The sequence below is a fragment of the Scyliorhinus torazame genome, chromosome 21, assembly GCF_047496885.1.
Source record: "Scyliorhinus torazame isolate Kashiwa2021f chromosome 21, sScyTor2.1, whole genome shotgun sequence".
Taxonomy (NCBI): domain Eukaryota; kingdom Metazoa; phylum Chordata; class Chondrichthyes; order Carcharhiniformes; family Scyliorhinidae; genus Scyliorhinus; species Scyliorhinus torazame.
This window is the reverse complement of record NC_092727.1, coordinates 30,111,012-30,124,236: the sequence shown is the minus strand read 5'-3', so window position 1 is coordinate 30,124,236 and position 13,225 is coordinate 30,111,012.

Below are 13,225 nucleotides of genomic sequence, written 5' to 3'. Positions count from 1 at the left end.
CCAATAGGAGGCTCTCTAGCACTGAAATGGCTGCAGGATGCCATGGCAGGCAATTGAGGGATAGGGTGCACTAAGATAGAGACACACATTCTCTAAATTTAAAATGACCCCAGCAGCCGAGCAACCATTGTACTGGTCGGGCAATTCCTGCTGAAGCCAGGCAGACAGATCAAGGCCTCTAAGATTGTGTGGAGTGCAGACACACCCGATCTGCCACCAGAAGACTGGACCCAGGCACCTCCCCTGGACTGGAGGCGACCAGGAAATTCCAGCTGGCCTCCAACGATAGGCCTTAACTCATTCTTTTAGCCACCCACCACTTGTAGGCGCCCAGCCCTACCACACCACCACACACCATCCCCCACTACATCGCCAATCCATCTGGGAAAGTAGCCCAGGGTTGGGATGGATGAAGTCAGGGAACTGGCAAGCAGGCTAATGGTGTGAATTTTTACGCTCGCCAGTTCTCTGCCTGCCCCTTTGGAGGCTTAAAAATCCTTATCTCTCCTCTGATGATAGATTCCAGTAACTTCTCTACAAATGATGCTAGACTATAAGAAGATATGTGTTGTTACCAGGTTCAATAATGTGCAGCTTCTCTTACAGATCATAAGTATTCCCACAAAACAAGACTGTTCATTTGACTCGAATTACCATGTATAGGCAAATTATGTGCAGCATGAAGCACTAGGTGATTTGTCGAGATTGCTTTCAACTCTGTGTGAGGCCTGCTTGCCTTGATTGATGGCCTGTCCTTCTCTGTCACAATATCCTCCATTTATTTTTACCTACAGTGTCTAGTGGCCCATATAAGCTTAACAATGAAACAGGGATCAGTGCCTATCCTGGAGATTTGGGTCAAAGGCCAAAGGAACCACATTTCCTCAATCTCATGTAAAATTTTTCAAAAGGCCTTGAAGTTAAACCATCCCAGGTAAATGTACAAATATGTAACCCATTCCTTGCCAAATGGACAAGGGGATTTAATATGTTATATATTCATACAGTGATAGTGGAGTGATTGTACGGCCGTGGGGATTTGTAGAACTTGCATTCATCTGAAAGTTGTGTTCAGAGCAATCGTATATTATTCTGTCTCATTTTAGATAATGTATGCGAAGTGTGACCACTTTAGCAGAGAAAGCCACCCCCCCCCCCTCCCCGCCGTTGCCTCTGATGCCCCTGCACCTCCTGCCAGTAACTCCTTTGCCATGAGTCCCACACTTCCAGGGATCGAGCGATGAGTCTTGCACTGGGCCTTGGAGCATTACCGGCTACAACCACCGCCCCATGTGTGGCCAGAAGCTTTTGGTGGAGAAGGGAGGGGATTTCCATCCCATCGGGGATTTGATTGCATGGTAGGCCTGACACCAGCCAGTTAAATGCCTGAGCGAACCAAAGTTGTGCCGAGTCTCACTCATGGAAGTGATGTGGGGCTCCCACTGGTTCTCAAGCTGATGTGGGGTCCTCCGTCACTAGCACTAAATTCTGGAAAATGTTTCAAATTGTTGGACTCGTTGGAATAATATATCTACGGTATTTTCAAAAAAGTACAAAAGAAAGACCTGCATTTATATAGGGCCTTTCACAACCATCTGACATCTTCCAAAGGGTAGTCACTGATATGATATAAAAGTACAGCAGCAGGTTCTCACAAACACCAATGTGATAATGCCCAGATAATTTGTTTTTTGTGATGTTGATTGAAGGATAAATGGTAACCAGGGCACCTTTTTCGATCTAGTGCCATGAGGTCTTTTACACTCAGGAGAGCGGGATGGATGCGGCCTCAGTTTAATGTATCAGCTAACAGATAGCACCTCCAACAGGTCAGCACTCCCTCAGCACTGCATTGGAGTGTCAGCATCGATCTTCGTACTCAAGCTTGGGAGCAGTGGTATTTGACCCCGGAACATTTTGTGCCTGGAGACAGGACTGTTACCAGTTTTATTAAAATTGTAATCAATGTTAAAGGTACAGACATGAAACCCTACTACATACTAAAGACATTACAGAGCTGTCACCAGCCTGGGGAAAACAGTGTTAGTCCTTCAGGCTCTTATACATGCCAGACCTTAATGATGGCCAAGTATGGCAATTAAGAACAGCTGTGCATTCTTCATGAGCTGTATTCCCCTTGGTGAAATATTTAAAGGTTATGGGCATCCTCACTTCCCTCTCATTATTAACTCAGACTGAGTGCTTTCAGAGCAATCAGTATTCAAGAATTCCTATGGGTGAGCTTTTCATCTGTAAGCTGCATACTTTCAGTTGCCTTCTATTCTTGACAGCTTTTCAAGCCCCCCCACTAATCCAGGACATACAGATTGGGATGCAGATACAAGGCAAAATTCTCCGCCTCGCGATGCCGCAAGCGCAAACCGCAAACAGGCGGAGAATCGGGCATCTAGCGAAAATCGAGGTCCGTGTCCGGTGCTGATTCGGACGCCATGCTCCGATCCCTTGCTGGTGGCGATAACAACATTTGCACCCTATGCCGGCGATGGTATGCAAAACTGGCATTGGCATGCATTTAAATGTGATTCACAGGTTGGACACAGTTTGCTGCGCCCTCCCGTGATGCTCCACTCCTCTTAGGAGGACGTCTCGCAGGTATGAATTACAAGTATTTACAAATGTGGACTGGGCGCCATGATTGTGGACGGGGATCGGAAGGCTAAAAAAACACTGAAGAAACATTGAAAACTGTTGAGCTTGCTGGGGTATGGCTGCCTGGGCTGGGGACCGAAGTGGGTACTGACTTGGTACCAAGTCCGTGGATTTGGAATGTCCCCCTCCAGATCGCACCAGCCCCTTCCCCTTCCTGTACCAGCCTCCCCGAACAGGTGCCGGAATGTGGCGACTAGGGGCTTTTCCACAGTAACTTCATTGAAGCCTACTCGTGACAATAAGCGATTTTCATTTTCATTTCATCGGGGTGGCCTGGCTCAGACCGCCATTGCTGGAGTTTGTCCTTTAAATGCACCCTTTTGGTGCTATCTACAGACTGCTGGCAGCTTATCCTGCTGAGTGCTGCCTGTGACCTTTAAATGCTCAGAAGGCCTCTGGTCATCTGGGAGCCCATCGAGGCCATACCTCTGGTACCCTCATACCCCAGCTGTATCATCAAGTGCCAAGCTCAATCAGGAGCCCGCCAGGTGTTTTCACTCCTCAGAAGAACTGCCCCATTGCAGAGGAATTAAGAGATCAGCAGAGCTCACCCCAACCAGAGGACACCTTCACTATGACCTATAGAAACCTTCCTGGTTCTCTGCCCCTCACAAGTGACTACCATCCCTCCAGATCATCAGCTGTCTCCTCCTGGTGAGACTGGCAGCGCTGACTGCCTCTGCCACCACCTCCCAAGTACTGTTCAGGAGGGCAAGCTTGATTCAGCAGCCCATGCTGGGCAAGAGGGTGCCCCTCCGCTCCTCACTGGCATGAGCCTCAGACTCCTGACCTCGGGGGGGGGGGGGGGGGGGGGGCAGGTCTTCTCTGAGACATCTTGGTTGCTGCAGTCTGTGTGTGCTAACTAAAGTGCTTAATAAACTGCTCCAACTGCCAGGCTCTTTGGCGCTAACTCCAGCCGCAGCAGTTAGAATGCTCGCTGGATTGGGAATTGCTTGGAATTCGCGGCAGCAGAGTGCATGTCCTGAATTGCTCCACGAATAGCGCCCCCAATGGGAATGTGAATGGCATGCAATTCAATTCAGTGCCAGCGTCAACACTCGGGTTGCAATTTAACTAAAGTCCCATAGCGAGCACGTTTAGCCATGTGTTACCCAGCGCCAAGAAGCATAATGCTATCGAATGGCACGCGGGTTAGATAGGGGGCTTCATTTAAAAATGGCTTCTCGATCTCTGGAGCCCCGATGGGACCCGACCCTTCTTACCCCAATTCACTATGAGGGGGGCGCCAGGCCACACCCAGCACCCACGGTCAGCACTCTCCGCCCAATTGCCAGTGTGCAACAAATGCAAGCTTGGCGCCTTGGCAGTGCCAACCTGGTACCCTGTCAGTGCCAGGCTGGCACCCAGGTAGCACTGCCAGGGTGCCAGTGCTGGGTGTCCAGGTGGCACCAGCAGTGCCAGGGTACTACCCTGACCAAAGGACACACGCCTGTTGACCTCCGAACCCCTGGGAAACCATCACGAATGCGGTTCCGTCTGGTTCCCGTTTGTGGAGACCAGCATTGAGCGGCACTTGCCCAAGGGTCTCCAAGGCGACGGGGATAGATCCAACACCTCGGGTGTCTTGAGAACTGCATATTAGAATGAGACTAGCTGTCTCGCTCAAATATGCAGATTTGCCAAAGTGTGACCCTGCCCACAGTGGGCAGGATTTACATCGCAAAGTCACACAAGATCGTGTTAGATCTCGCGAAGCTTTGCGAGCCGGGTAGATCGTGGGAACGGGGCTTCCCGGCTTCTATTGGCCATGTAGCGCCATGGCGAGCTGCTTTTCGGCACAGCATGTTCGTTCGATCGCACCCTTAGTCTCCCAAACGGAGAATTTCACCCATAGTAACCTCCCAGAACTTAGCTTGGATACTGCGTGCTGCAGGCAAGGGGCTATAAGGGAGGGCATTTCCCCAACAGAACAAAAACACATATGCAATTGTGATCAGAAGGGGATGAACTAGTTCACTCTTCCATACCTTAACCTAAGGGATACTGAAGGTAACCAAGGCACTCCATCTGTATCTGGACTCAAAATTCTGTTACTCCCTCCACGCTGAGTATATCCAGCATTTTCTGTTTTTATTTCAGATTTCCAGCATTCACAGTATTTTATTTTTCTCTCAACCATTACCCTGTTTAATATCAGTCAAGTCAGCTTAGGCTGCTCCTATATTTTGTCCAGGCCCCTGCTACCATGTGTAAGTTTCTGACACCCGAATCTCACACAGCTGGCTCAGCCCAGAAGAAAAGTTGTTGCCAGAAAGATTTGGCTCAGCTATTCATTGTCTTAATACATTGAGCCATTTGCAGAGTTGTAAATTGTATAAATTAGGTGCTGTCGTGTCTCTCGAAATGGAAATGCATCTTATTGTAGCAAGCTCTGTCCAATGTGTGGCCTGCAGGAGAATGCCAAGTGATGCTCATGTTCTGTCCTGGTCGTCCACTGTCCCTTCTTTCCTATTTTCCTTTATCGTTCTGTCTTTTTGAGCCTTTACTCAGTCTCAGTTTGCATTTTTCATGGTGGTGGGGTTTTTGAGCATTTCCTCATGAAACCGTGAAGCCACCCCACAATCTATATCAGGAATGATGGTTCTTGTAAAGATGCACTTTCACAGACTTCATTAGTGAGCACAAATGTATTTATTAATGAGAACTGTACAGCAGCCTCATACCTGTAGCTGACTCCCCAAAATGTCTCTATCTCGGAGCCTTTCTCATCCTTTCACATGAGTCCCGATTGGTCACCTCAGCCAGTTGACCCTTACTCCACTGTATTGCCCTTAAAGGGAGAAGCACCACAGCTCCCTATTAAGATTAAAGTGCCAGAAGGCTACGTGGATAGGGTGGAGAGACTGGATTGCTGCACAGAGCCTGGGCATGGATTTGATGGGTTGAATAGCCTCCGCAATGACTATGATTCTGTAAGTGTAGCTTCAGGGCCAAGAAATATTCATTGAGAGCACTAAGGCTAAGCCGAGTGGCAGGGAAAAGATGTGACATGGAAGGAATTCTACTGCTTGCTTGAATGGCGGTGCTTAGCTTTACTTAATACTTGATGCTTTCTGGTCATGTGTAGAAGGATATGGAGGATTTGGAGAGGGTGCAGAGGAGATTTACCAGGCTGTTGCCTGGTCTGAAGGGTGTTAGCTGTGCGGAGAGGCTGAATAGACTCGGACTGTTTTCATTAGAACGACGGAGGTTGAGCGGTGACCTGATAGAGGTCTACAATACTATGAGGGGCATGGATAGAGTGGATGGGCAAGTTTAGAGGAGATGTGTGAGGCAGTTTCTTTACACAGAGAGTGGCAAGTGCCTGGAACGCGTTGCCAGGGTGATGCACGATCAATTGCACAGAGACGAGAGTTGAATATAACTGAGGCTTTATTACTCTAAGATGTGTGGCCTCCTCCAGCAGCTGGCGAAATGGCTGCTGTATAGGGAGCACACATATTTATACTCGGCCTACTGGGCGGAGCCAGCATGCAGGGACTACCCCTGTACCTGTAGTACAGGGGCCTTACCACACATCTCCTAATATATACAACAGTGGTGATTACCCCACAGGGGAAGTTGTGGAAGTAGATACATTAACAGTGTTGAAAAGGCATCTTGAAAAATACATGGATAGGATGGGCATAGAGGGATATGGCACAAGGAAGTGCTGAGGGTTTTGGCCAAGGTTAGTATCATAACTGGTACAGGCTTGGAAGGCCGAAGGGTTGGTTCCTGTGCTGTATTGTTCTTTGTTCTTCACATTGTAGGTCAGAGAAAACATTGCAATAAACGGCATCAATGAAAAATACATGTTTTCTGTGTGGTTCATATGTCTGCTGCTTCATTTCAATTGGGGTGCTGGAACAAAAATCAGGTATAAAAACTTGGATCTGGAAAAATAAATTATGAAAAGAAAAGTTAATGGCAAAAGGAGAACCAGCTGATTTGGCTACTGCTTGCTGCTAGAAATATGTTAGCAGAGGATTAGATTAGTTCCTTCATTGCCGCAGGAGAATCTTTGTTCACACATGTGCAGTGCTTTGTTGCAGAATCTATTTCCGAAGTCTGCATCAGTTGTTGACCCTAAACATTTTAAGCACACACGCTGAAGTTTAGTTACTTTGTTAATGGATTTCAGTAATTACCTAGAAATTACTTTCTGAATTTAGTGCCATGGAAGTATGAAATGCTAAAAATCACACCAAGTGTGGAAGCAAATCAGCGAGGAACATTTACTAATGGTTTGCATAATGTCTTCTCATCACAGTTACAGCATGGTCATTAATACAAGATGGGAAGAAATGTAAAGACAAGGGACGAATTTAATCTTATTAAATATTGAGCGGAGAGAATTCCAGAACAGCAATAATTAATGGGGAAGATAATTTGGTTGGATTATGTCTTCATTCCTACTTTGTGATGTTGAATTTGTATTGAAATCCACCCTCCCGGGAACCACAGAATTAAAGTGGAGCTCCTGTCACTCATTGAAGACCCCCCCCCCCCTGCCCCATTAACTGCCTGTGTCTTCCCCTCTGCCTCTAACGTGCCACATCCAGCTGCTCCTATCTCTCCCTCTTTTGCTCTCTCTCTTTCTCTCTCCCTTCCTATCTGTCTCTTCATCTGTTTCCGCAACATTGCTGTTATATAGGAAACCACACGGTCGTCTGTGCACAGCAGGATCCCATGTCATATCGGCATCGCCGGCAAGGCTAGCATTTATTGCCCATCAATAATCGCCCTTTCGAAGTAGCTGGTGAACTGCTGAAGTCTGTGTGGTGTAGGTACACCTACAGTGCTGTTAGGTAGGGAGCCAAGTTGCTGTTAAAATTTAATTGTTGTATACATCTTGTTTGATCTTTCCCATCTTAGTGAGACTGCTCCAGTGGGTCAGAGTGGGGGATGGTGTGCTGGGGAGTGGGGGGATGAGGTTGGGGAAACAATGGGAGAGAGACAAGGGGGCACCGGAGCGATGAGTCACCGGGCTAGCAGATTGGCTAGTCAAGGGAGTCAGGTGGGGGGGGGGGGGGGAGAATACAGCCAGTGAATGGCAGGGGTGGGGTTATCGGGGGATGTTGCCAGGGGGGGAGGGGGAGGAGTTATTTTGCTGACATGGGGGGGGGAATCTGAAGTAGGTAATGGAAAGGAGGTCGGGGGTGGAGGCAGCGAAAGGCGAGCCAGGAATGGCACGGCGCATGGGCCGGGGGCAGGCCCAAGAAAGGTTATGGCTGATCGGCGGGGTGGGGGGTTGTGCCCCCCAACCAGACTGATCACCTGGAATGTCAGGGGATTAAATGGGCCAGTTAAAAGGGCACGTGTGTTCGCGCACTTGCGGGCTCTAAAGGCGGACGCCATTATGTTGCAGGAGACACATCTGAAAGTGTCTGACCAGACTAGGCTAAGGAAGGGCTGGATCAGCCAGGTCTTCCACTTGGACTTGGATTCTAAGTCCAGGGGGGTAGCAATTATGATCAATAAGCGGGTTCAATTTGAGGCGGAGGGTGTAGTCGCAGACGGCGGGGGCAGATTCCTTATGGTAAGCTACAAGCTGGAGGGGAGAAGAGTGGTGCTGGTGAACATATATGCACCGAACTGGGACGACGTTGATTTTATCAAAAGAGTGCTGGGGAAGGTCTCGGACCTAGACTCACGTAAGTTGATAATGGGGGAGGGGGGGGGACTTTAATACGGTCCTTGACCCGGGGCTGGACCAGTCATGTCACAAAACGGGCAGATTCCCAGTAATGGCAAGGGAGCTGAAGGGGTTCGTGGAGCAAATGGGGGCTGTGGACCCATGGAGAGCCAGACAACCGGCGGGAAGGGACTACTCATTTTATTCGCATGTTCACAAAGTATATTCTAGGATTGATTTTTTTATCTTGAGCAGGGACTGTGTAGGGGAGGTAAAGAATACGGAATACTCGGCAATCACTATCTCAGACCAAGCCCTGCACTGGGTGGACCTGCAGGTCAGGGGGGCATAATACCAACGCCCGCAATGGAGGTTAGACGTAGGAATGTTGTTGGAGGAGGGGGTGAGAGACTTTGGAAGTGTATGCAAAATTACTTGCAGGTGAACGATACGGGGGAGGTTTCAGCAGCGACCCTGTGGGAGGCGCTGAAGGCAGTTGTGAGGGGGGAGCTGATCTCAGTTCGGGCTCACAGGGTCGGGGAGGACAGAGCAGAAATGGACAGATTGGTTAGGGAAATTCACCGGATAGACGAGGAGCATGCGGGGTCCCCGGGGGAGGACCTACTCAGGGAGAGACGGAGATTGCAGGCGGAACTGGGGGTGCTATCCACGAGTAGGGCCGTGGAACAACTTAGGAAGGCGAGGGGAGTGGTGTATGAGCATGGGGAGAAGGGCAGCAGATTGCTAGCGCAGCAACTCAGGAAGAGGGAGGCGGCCAGGGAAATAAGTAGAGTGGTTGATGGGGAGGGGAGCAGAGTGGAGGACCCGGCAGGACTGAATAAGGTATTTCGGGACTTCTATAGTAAGCTGTACACTTCAGAACCCCCGGAAGAGCCGGAGGAGATGAAAAGGTTCCTGGATGGGGTAACCTTCCCAAAAGTAGGCATGGGACTTGTGGACGGGCTGGGGGCTCCGATTAGAGCGGAGGAGGTATTGGGGGGCCTAAACGCCATGCAGTCGGGGAAAGCCCCAGGACCGGATGGATACCCAGTAGAGTTTTACAAGAAGTTCTCGGAGATAGTGGGACCGGTCCTGACAAGGGTTTTTAATGAGGCAAGGGACAGAGGGACCCTGCCACCGATGATGTCTCAAGCCACCATCTCGCTGATACTAAAGCGGGACAAGAACCCGGAATCCTGCGGGTCATACAGGCCAATCTCCCTGACCAATGTGGATGCCAAGCTCCTGGCCAAGGTCCTGGCGATTAGAATTGAGGACTGCATACCGGAGGTGATTGGGGACGATCAGACAGGGTTTGTGAAAGGCAGGCAGCTGACAGCTAACTTGAGAAGGTTGTTTAATGTGATCATGATGCCCCCGAGGGGCAAGGAGGTGGAGGTAGTGGTGGCAATAGACGCTGAGAAGGCCTTCGACCGGGTGGAGTGGGGCTATTTGTGGGAGGTGCTTGGATGGTTTGGGTTCGGGGAGGGACTGGTTAATTGGGTCAGACTATTGTACCAGGCCCCAAAAGCTAGCATTAGGATGAACAGGATAATGTCAGATTATGTCAGACTACACCACGGGACCAGGCAGGGGTGCCCACTCTCCCCGTTGCTGTTTGCGCTGGCCATAGAGCTGTTGGCGATCACGTTGAGAGCTGCGAAGGGGTGGAAGGGAATGACTAGGGGGCGGGTGGAGCATAGGCTCTCTCTCAATGCGGACGACCTGCTCCTGCACGTGTCAGACCCACTGGCCGGGATGGAAAATATACTGGAAACATTGAGGAAGTTCGGCCGGTTTTCAGGGTACAAATTAAATATGGCCAAGAGTGAGATGTTTGTGGTGCAGGCGAGGGGCCAGGAGAATAGACTGAAGGAGCTGCCATTTAGGCTGGTGGAGGAACGTTTCCGGTACTTGGGGATACAGGTGGCACGAGACTGGGGCAGGTTGCATAAGTTAAATTTGACTAGGGTGGTGGAACAAATGAAGAGGGAGTTTCGGAGATGTGATGCACTCCCGCTGTCATTGGCGGGGAGGGTGCAGACTGTAAAGATGACAATCCTCCCTAGATTTCTGTTCATCTTCCAGTGCCTCCCGATCTTTATCCCACGGTCCTACTTCAAAAGGACTGGCAAAATCATCATGAGCTTTGTCTGGGCGGGAAAACCCCCCGGGTGAAGAAGGCGATGCTTGAAAGGAGCCGCAGCGAGGGGGGACTGGCATTGCCGAGTCTGATCAACTACTACTGGGCGGCTAACATAGCCATGATAAGGAAGTGGATGGTGGGTACGGGGTCTATCTGGGAGCAAGTGGAGGCGGCTTCGTGCAGGGGCACCAGTTTGGCAGCCCTGGGCACGGCTCCCCTGCCGCTATCGCCGGCCAGGTACTCCACCAGTCCGGTAGTGGGGCGGCCCTGCGGAAATGGGGCCAGTGGAGGAGGCATATCGGGGGGGTGGTCTGTTTGGTGCGTCTGTTTGGGCTCCAATATATGATAACCATCGATTCGCCCCCGGGAACATGGATGGAGGGTTTCGAACATGGCGGCGGGCGGGGATGGGGAGGGTGGGTGATATGTTCCTGGAGGGGAGCTTTGCGAGTTTGAGGGGCTTGGAGGAGAAATTTGGCCTGGTAAGGGGAAATGACTTTAGGTACTTACAGATGCGGGACTTTGTACGCAGACAGGTCCTGTCCTTCCCACGCCTCCCACCAAAAGGGATCCAGGACAGGATAATCTCTAGAGGAGAAGGAGGAGAGGGTAGAGTCTCGGATATCTACAAGGTGCTCATGAAGGGGGAAGAGTCCCAGACGGAGGAACTGAAACTCAAATGGGAGGAGGAGCTTGGCGGGGAGATGGAGGACGGGCTGTGTGCGGAAGCCCTGAGTAGGGTAAACTCAACCTCAACATGTGCCAGGCTCGGCCTGATTCAGTTTAAGGTCGTTCACCGGGCCCACATGACGGTAGCTCGGGTGAGCAAATTCTTTGGGGTAGAGGAGAAGTGCGCTAGATGCGCGGGGGGACCAGCGAACCACGTTCACATGTTTTGGGCATGTCCTAAGCTTAGGGGGTACTGGGAGGGATTTGCGGGGGTCATGTCCCGGGTACTGAAAACAAGGGTGGTGATGAGTCCAGGGGTGGCAATTTTTGGGGTTTCGGAAGACCCGGGAATCCAGGAGGAGAAAGAGGCAGATGTTCTGGCCTTTGCCCGACGGCGAATACTGCTGGCATGGAGGGACTCAAAACCCCCGAAGACCGAACTATGGCTTTCGGACATGTCAAGTTTTCTGGGTATGGAAAAAATTAGGTTCGCCTTGAGGGGATCTGTACTGGGGTTCGCCCGAAGGTGGTTTTCCCTGGATGGTGTCGAATTTCTTGAGTGCTGCTGGAGTTGCACTCATCCAGGCAAGTGGACAATATTCCATCACACTCCTGACATACACCTTTCAGACAGAGGAGCGGCTTTCTTCAGCATGTTGGTTCGCAGTACATTGGGATTTTTGGATACCACCAGCGTTCCATTTACTGCCTCTTTCTATTCCAGAATTCCAGCATTATTCTTGGCCTGCTCGCCTACCATTCCAGTCTTCGCTAACCTTGTTGTGGTCTCCTGACGCACTCATTTCACAATCCTTGTCCTTGTTTACAAATCCCTCCATGGTCCCATTCTACCCAGCCTCCGTCAATACTTCCCCCACTTCATGGGCGGTATTCTCCGATAATCGGCGCGATGGCCCCAACCCGGTGCCCAAAACGGCGCTAATTACTCCGGTGGCGGGCCCCCCGAAATGTCACGAATTCTCCGGCCCAGAATGGGCTAGCAGCGGCGTGACGCCATTCGCGACAGCGTCACCCGTCACGGACGCACGCGCCGTCAGTGATGCCGCGCGGCGTCGCAGCACAAAAGACGGCCCCCCCGACATCGAGGCGCTCCTGGACGCAGTGGAGCCGAGGAGGGATGTCCTGTACCCCGGACACGGCCGCAGGGTCGCACCACACCTCAGCTGGCGCCTGTGGAGGGAGGTGGCAGAGGCCGTCAGTGCCGTGGCCGTGACAGCAAGGACAGGCGTCCAGTGTCACAAGAAGATCAATGACCTTGCCAGGGCAGCCAGGGTGAGTACCCCCCCCCCCCCCTCCGATGGGCGGCACAGCCCTAAATGCAACTGACATGGCTGCACCCACCCATGCAGCCTGCAGTGGCAGGATGTGCTGTGAACCTCTGCCAACATACACACAACCGCTGGTCCGCATGCATATGTCTGCCTAACACTGTTGCCCTGTATCCCTGCCACCCTCCCGCCTCCCATAGGAGAAGCGCGTTCACAACAACCGGGAGCGTGGGAGGACCGGAGGGGGTCCACCTGAACTGCGATCACTCACCATCCATGAGGAGAGGGCCCTGGAACTTGCAGGCGGACCCGAGGACCGGGAAGTTGCGGATGCAGAGGTCGGGTGCGCACCACCAAGTGAGACCCCTCCACTGCCTGCCCCCCTTATCCCCTTCCTCCATATCCCCCATATCCCCCTTCCCCCATATCCGCCATATCCCCCATATCCCCGTTCCCCCATATCCACCATATCCCCCATATCCCCGTTCCCCCATATCCACCATATCCCCCATATCCCCTGTCATAATATACACCAGTATATCATGGTGCAGACACACACACACTGATGGACACGTAGTGGGACCAATCAACACACACAACACCGCAGCGAATCACCAGTTAGAGCACACGCACTATAAAGACAGGGGGCATCAGAGTTCCCGCTCATTCGAGCTGCAGCTTCCTAGCAGGACAGAGCTCACAGCCTGCAGCACAGATCTTCACCATGTGCTGAGTGCATTGACTGGTCAGGACAAGGCATCGGTCTTTAGTTTAATCTGATATCGTGTTAACCCACAGTGAAAGTATGTTAAA